Below are 6,399 nucleotides of genomic sequence, written 5' to 3'. Positions count from 1 at the left end.
GTGAGACCAAGAAGTGAAAAAAGCTAATAAAAGAGGTGTTAATGAGAAGAGTAACCATGTAGGCAGCTGGGTATAACCCTGTCTGAGAAGTGGAAGATGATTTCCTAGAATTGTCTCAGCCAGAGACTGGGAAGCTGGGGCATTTATAAGCGGACTGAAGGATAACCAGGTAGTATAATTATAAAAACGCTAAGGAGAAAAAAACACTTGGTGGGTTTTTTTCCCCACAATTTTAGAATTTATTTTTTTATTGAAGTATAATTGACATACAGCATTTTATTAGTTTCAGGTATACAACATGATTCAATATTTGTCTACATTACAAAATGCTGACCACAATAAGTCAAGTTAACACTCATAAGCATACATAGTTAGAATTTTTTCTTTTTTATATTGAGGACTTGTAAGACCTACTCTTAGAAACTTTCAAACAAGCAGTAAAATACTATTAACCATAGTCACTATGCTTTTGACCCCCCTGTTCATCTGTTTTGTGCATTTCCCCTTGCCACCCAGCAATCACGAATCTGTTCTCTGTGTCTATGAGCTGAAGCTTTGCTGTTGGTGGTCGGTTTTGTTTTTAGATTCCATATAAAGTGAGATCATATTATTTGTCTTTCTCTTTCTGAGTTACTTCACTTAGTATGATAATCGCTAGTTGCATCCATGTTGCTGAAAATGGCATTATTTCATTCTTTTTAATGGCTGAGCAAAGCAGCGCTAATAGATAATAAAACATTCTAAACTAGCATAATAATTAAAACAGTGTATTATTGGCAATCAAGAGAAAGATCCATACAATTAAAATTTTAAAATTAGGTTCAAATGCCTAGCCATGCACTAGGAAAATTCCAAATAGATCACAGATCTAAATGTTAAAAGGGGGTGGGGAGAGTAAATGTACTAGAAAAAACACAAGTGAAATGAGGACAATTGTCCTGTGATACAGAATTCAGAGGCAGCAATAAATTCAACTACCCCAAAAAAGTTTTTAAGACTGTATATGGAAAAAATATTATAGGCAAAGTCACAAATGCAGAGAAGAAACTGAGTAAAGATAGCTGCAATCTATCAATATACAGAGACCCTGACATATGAAAGAAAAAAATACCAACAATCTAATAGAAAAATAGCAAGATGATATAAACAGATGGTATGCAAAAAGGAAAAACACTTAAAAGGATATTTATTCTAAAAAAGATGCTCATAATAGGAAAAATGAACATCTAGCAACAGCATAGCCCAATTCCTCACCTACATGATTGGCAAAAATCTAAAAGTTTGACAACATACTTTGAGGATTAAACAGTGGGGAAATAGGTCCTCTTATCCAGAGCTTCTACAAATGCAAAATGGTGGTGCAATACCTGTAGAGAATTTGGCAATATCTAAAAAATTATGAGCTTCCCATGTGGCTGATTGGTAAAGAATCCGCTTGCTAATACAGGACACACAGGTTCAATCCCCAGGTTGGGAAGATCCCCTGAGGGAGAAAATGGCAACCCATTCCAGTATTCTTGCCTGGGAAAACCCCTGGACAGAGGAGCATGGCAGGTTACAGTTCATGGTGTCACAAAAGACCCAGACACGACTTACCAACTAAACAACAACAAAAATAGATGTATTTATCCTTTGAAATTTAGAAATTTGTTAGAAACAAATTTCTGACAGGTACCTATACTAAAAAAATAAAAATAAAATGGGCTTCCCTGGTGGCTCAGACAATAAAGAATCCACCTGCAATGCAGGAGACCTGGATTCAATCCCTGGGTTGGGAAGATCTCCTAGAGGAGTACATGGCAACCCACTCCCAGATTCTTGCCTGGAGAATTCCCAGGGAGAGAGGAGCCTGGTGGGCCCCAGTCCATGGGGTCGCAAAGTTGAACACAACAAAGCAGCTAAGTACACCTGTGCTAAAAATATGCCACCAATATGATTAAATAACTAAAGCACTAGGTTCTTCACTGTGGCATCATTTGCATTAGCAAAGGATTAGAAATTATCCAAGTCTCAATACAAGGTCAAATTAAAAACTATAGCCCTAATCACACAAAGAAATTCTGTGCAACTGCTTAAAAATTGAAGGAAAAACATATGCATAATATGAAGTGGTCACCAAGATTATATTTTTAAGTGTAAAAAGGTGCAGAATAATATAGGCAAGTATGTAACCCCTTATGTAACACAGGTAGAATGGTGTAATAGGAAAATTATTTACATCCATATTTGCCTAACTGTTAAAAATAAAGAAAAGAATGGATAACCAAGCACTGGGAAAAGCTGTTATCTATAGGAGAAAGGGAGAACAGGGCAGAAGCAATATAGTGTCTAAGTTACTTCAAGCTGCTATAACAAAACACCATAAATTGGGGGGCTTATCAACAACAGAAGTTCATTCCTCTCAGCTCTGGAGGCCGGAAATCTGAGATCAGGATGCCAGCCTGATCAGGCTCCGGTGAAAACTCTCCGCAGGGTTGCAGGCTGCTAAAATCTGGTGCTGACCTCACATGGCAGGAAAAGGATATTAGGGTAATACTGGCCTCACAGAGTCAGGGTCCCTTCTCTTCAGTTTTTTGGAAGAGTTTGTATAGAATTAGTATACTATCTTCCTTCAGTGTTTAGTAGAATTCACTAGTTTTCTGGAGTTTTATGGGAATGATCTTAACTAAATTTTGCATTTCTTTAATGGACATAGAAATAATCAGATTATCTTTTTTTTTTTTTAAGGGAGCTTTGGTAGTTTGTATCTTTCAAGGCATTTGTTTACTTCATCTAAGTTGTTGAATTTATTGGCAAAATATTTTTCAAAATATTCTCTTATTATTTTGATATCTGAAGTGATGTCACCTCTCTCATTCCTGGTCCTAGTAATTTAGGGGTTTTATTATTATTATTATTCCTTGACAAATCCAGCTAGAGATTTATCAATAGTAGTGATTTTCTCAAAGAACGAGTATTTGGCTTTATTGATTTTTATCTATGTTTTTGTGTGTTTTCTATTTTATTGATTTCTCCTTTGATATCTGTTACTTCCTTTATTTGGCTTACCTTGTTTTAATTTGCTCTTTTTTGCCTTAAGGTGGAAGCTGCATTCATTGGTTTGAGATCTTCTTTCTTCTCCAACAAATGTTAACTGAAGACAGTGGAGTGCTATAAATTATAAAACAGTGACTTTGATGCTATTCATTTCTATAAGTGATATTTTAATAATATCCCACAAATTTTGATATGTTGCATTTTCATTTTAATTAAATTTAAAATATTTTAATGCCCTTTTTATTTCTCCTTTGATTCATGAGTTCCTTAGAAGTATGTTATTTAGTTCATGAACACTGAATTTCCAGATATCTTGCAATTATATATTATCAATTTAATTTTATACCATCAAGCAATTTTCTGGAATCTCCCTTAACTCTTTGAAAGTGGCATCATTGGGAAGAGACAAATTCTTTGTACAATAATCCGCCAGTCCTGAGGCAGTAGGGAGAGGTTGGAAGAGTCATTTTTTTAAGAGTGACTGATCTATACTCTGGGTTTCCCTGGTAGCTCAGATGGTAAAGAATCTGCCTGCAATGCAGGAGACCTGGGTTTGATCCCTGGGTTGGGAAGATCCCCTAGAGGAGGGCATGTCCATGGATAATTCCATGGACAGAGGGGCCTGGCAGGCTACAGTCCACAGGGTCGCAAAGAATCAGACACACAGATTCAATCCCTGGGTCAGAGAGATCTTCATGAGGAGGTCATAGCAACCCACTCCAGGATTCTTGCCTAGAGAATTCCCATGGACAGAGGAGCCTGGCAGGCTACAGACCAAAGTGTCACAAAGAATCAGACAAGAGTGAAGTGATTCAGCATGCACACACAGTCTATAGTGCTTTCAACAGTTTGTAGCCCAACAGGAAATTAGTCCTATCCTAATGTTATCCTGTAGACATCAAACGTTTGGATTTTGCAGATCTGATTAAGGATCTTGAGATGAGGGTTATCCCAGTTGGGGTCTAATTCAATGAGAAATGGTTTTAAGAGAAGAGCAGGGGGAGATTTGAGACAGAAAGGGGGAAGGAGAAGACACAGACACACAGAGAGAAGATGATGGGAGAATGGAAGCAGAGACTAGAATGCAAACCCAGGAATGCTGAAGCACCCACCAGAAGCTCAGGGAAGCACTGCCCTGATAGTGACCGCAGGCCTCCACAACTGTGAGACAGAGAAAACTGTTGTTCCAAGCCACCCAGCTTGCAGTAGTTTGTAACAGTAGCCACAAGACACCAACACATCCTCATTCTACACCCTAACCAAACCATAAGAATCTTTAACCTCCTCAATGGTTTCTTATGCTTTTAATGTCAATTTCTCAGACCCATGCTTCTCCTTCTCCCCAGTGTGACTTTTAGAAAATGGAGCTAGTGACTGCTCTAGGTAACCACCATGTAAGAGAAAACAGCCCATGCATGTGTATTCATCTATATACCCATCAAATGCGACCTAATGCCTATTATGTTCCAGGCACTATTCTTACATTGAGAATAATAGAAGTAAACAAAGCAGAGAAAAAGCCCTGTCCTCATGGAGTTTGCACGAGTGGGGGTAGTCAGAAAATAAATAAAATCTACTATATGTGAGAGGGTGATAATTGGTGTGGAGAATAAGGATAGGTATCTGATTTAAAATAGGACACTCAAGGAAGACTTTTCCAGCAGATGGCAATGTAGAAGCCTGAGGAGGTGATGGAGTTTGTCTCCCACATATCTGAGGGCACAGTTTCCAAGCAAAAAGAATCAGAGCGGCAAGTTAATTGGAAATTAATCGGTAACTTGAAGAATATCCAGGAGGCCAATGTACCTGAACAAAGAGGCTCAGTGGAAAAGAAGAAAGAGAAAAGGGCAGAAATCTATGATCATGCAGAATCATTATAGAGACTTTAATCTGAGTGAGATGGGAAGCTACTTAGAGACTTTTTTTTAAAGATATTTTGATGTGAGCCATTTTTTAAAGTCTTTATGGAATTTGTTGCAACATTGCTTCATTTTATATCTTTGATTTTTGGCCCTGAAGCATGTGGAATTTTAGCTCCCTGACCTGGGACCGAAACGTCACCTCCTGCATTCAAAGGCAAAGTCTTAACCACTGGACCCCAGGGAAGTCCTACTACTAGGAATTTTAAGTGAAAAAGTGGTATACTGCACTTCAACTAAAGATCACTACAATTACTACATTGAGCTGGCAATGAGGCAAGGGTACCTTTAAGGAGAGCAATTAAGCTGTGGCAATAATCCCTCTGTGGCAGGACTGTGGCTTGCACTAGTGGTATCGGGAAAAAGTCAAATTTGGGGTGTACATTGATGGTAGAGTCATCAGGTTGTAGATTGATCAGTTCCTAGATTGACTGTAGGGCTGATGCAGAAGAGAGGAACCATACCTGACTCTAAGGTTTCTGGCTTGAGTAACCAGAAAGATGGACAAGACAGAGGGAGACATAGATTTGGGGGTTCAGTTTAAACTGTGCGAAGTTTGAATTGTCTTCCCATTACCAACATGGAGATGTTAGGGAGGAAGCTGACACAAGAGCCTGGAAATTAAGGGGAAAGAAAGCCAGGTTGGAGATATAAATATGTGTTGTCAATATTTAGATGGTATGAATGTACCAAGTCTATATGAGATTATCGCTCCAGTATTCTTGCCTGGAGAATCCCATGGACAGAGGAGCCTGGCTGGCCACAGTCCATAGGGTTGCAAAGAGTCAGGGAATGAAATGACTTAGCACTCAGAGAGTAATTTTATGTTTGGGAAGAGCAGCTCTGGGACACTGCAACATTGAGAGGTCAAAGATTTGCAGAAAATGTAGTGAAAAATATTGAGGAGATTCAGTCAATAAAGTTGGAGTAAAATCCAGAAGCCAACAAGAAAAATGTTTCAAGGAGATGGCAGTGATCTATTGTGTCAAATTCTCACCAGAGAAAGCAGGTAACTGATTTTACACCATGGAAGCCACTGGTAGCTTTGACTAGAAAAGTTCCTACCTAGTGTCTTTATTTATTGTTTGCTTAATTTGCTTTTTTCTAAGAGGTATAACTGTTCTAAAATCTCCCATTTTTTGTTGTATTTGTGTCAATTAGTCCTAATGCTTCAAAAAATTTTTTTCCTTTATATATGTCCATGAAATATAATTTGGCTCATATGTTTTCCAAACAGTTTAATCTTACTTGAACTTTCCCCTTAACAATAAAAAACTATTTTCTTGTTAAATGCTTTTATGTTGAATTCTGCTTTATCTTACTGTGATCTTTAAGTTAATACGTTTTAGAATTACACCAAAATCAGGCAAAGTCCACAGATACTGCAACAGAATTGAAAGGAAAATGTGAATGACAAAGCAATTGAGTTAGAACCAAAAGCTCA

Source organism: Capricornis sumatraensis, chromosome 7 (genome assembly GCF_032405125.1).
Source record: "Capricornis sumatraensis isolate serow.1 chromosome 7, serow.2, whole genome shotgun sequence".
Taxonomy (NCBI): domain Eukaryota; kingdom Metazoa; phylum Chordata; class Mammalia; order Artiodactyla; family Bovidae; genus Capricornis; species Capricornis sumatraensis.
Note: the sequence above shows the minus strand (reverse complement) of the source record.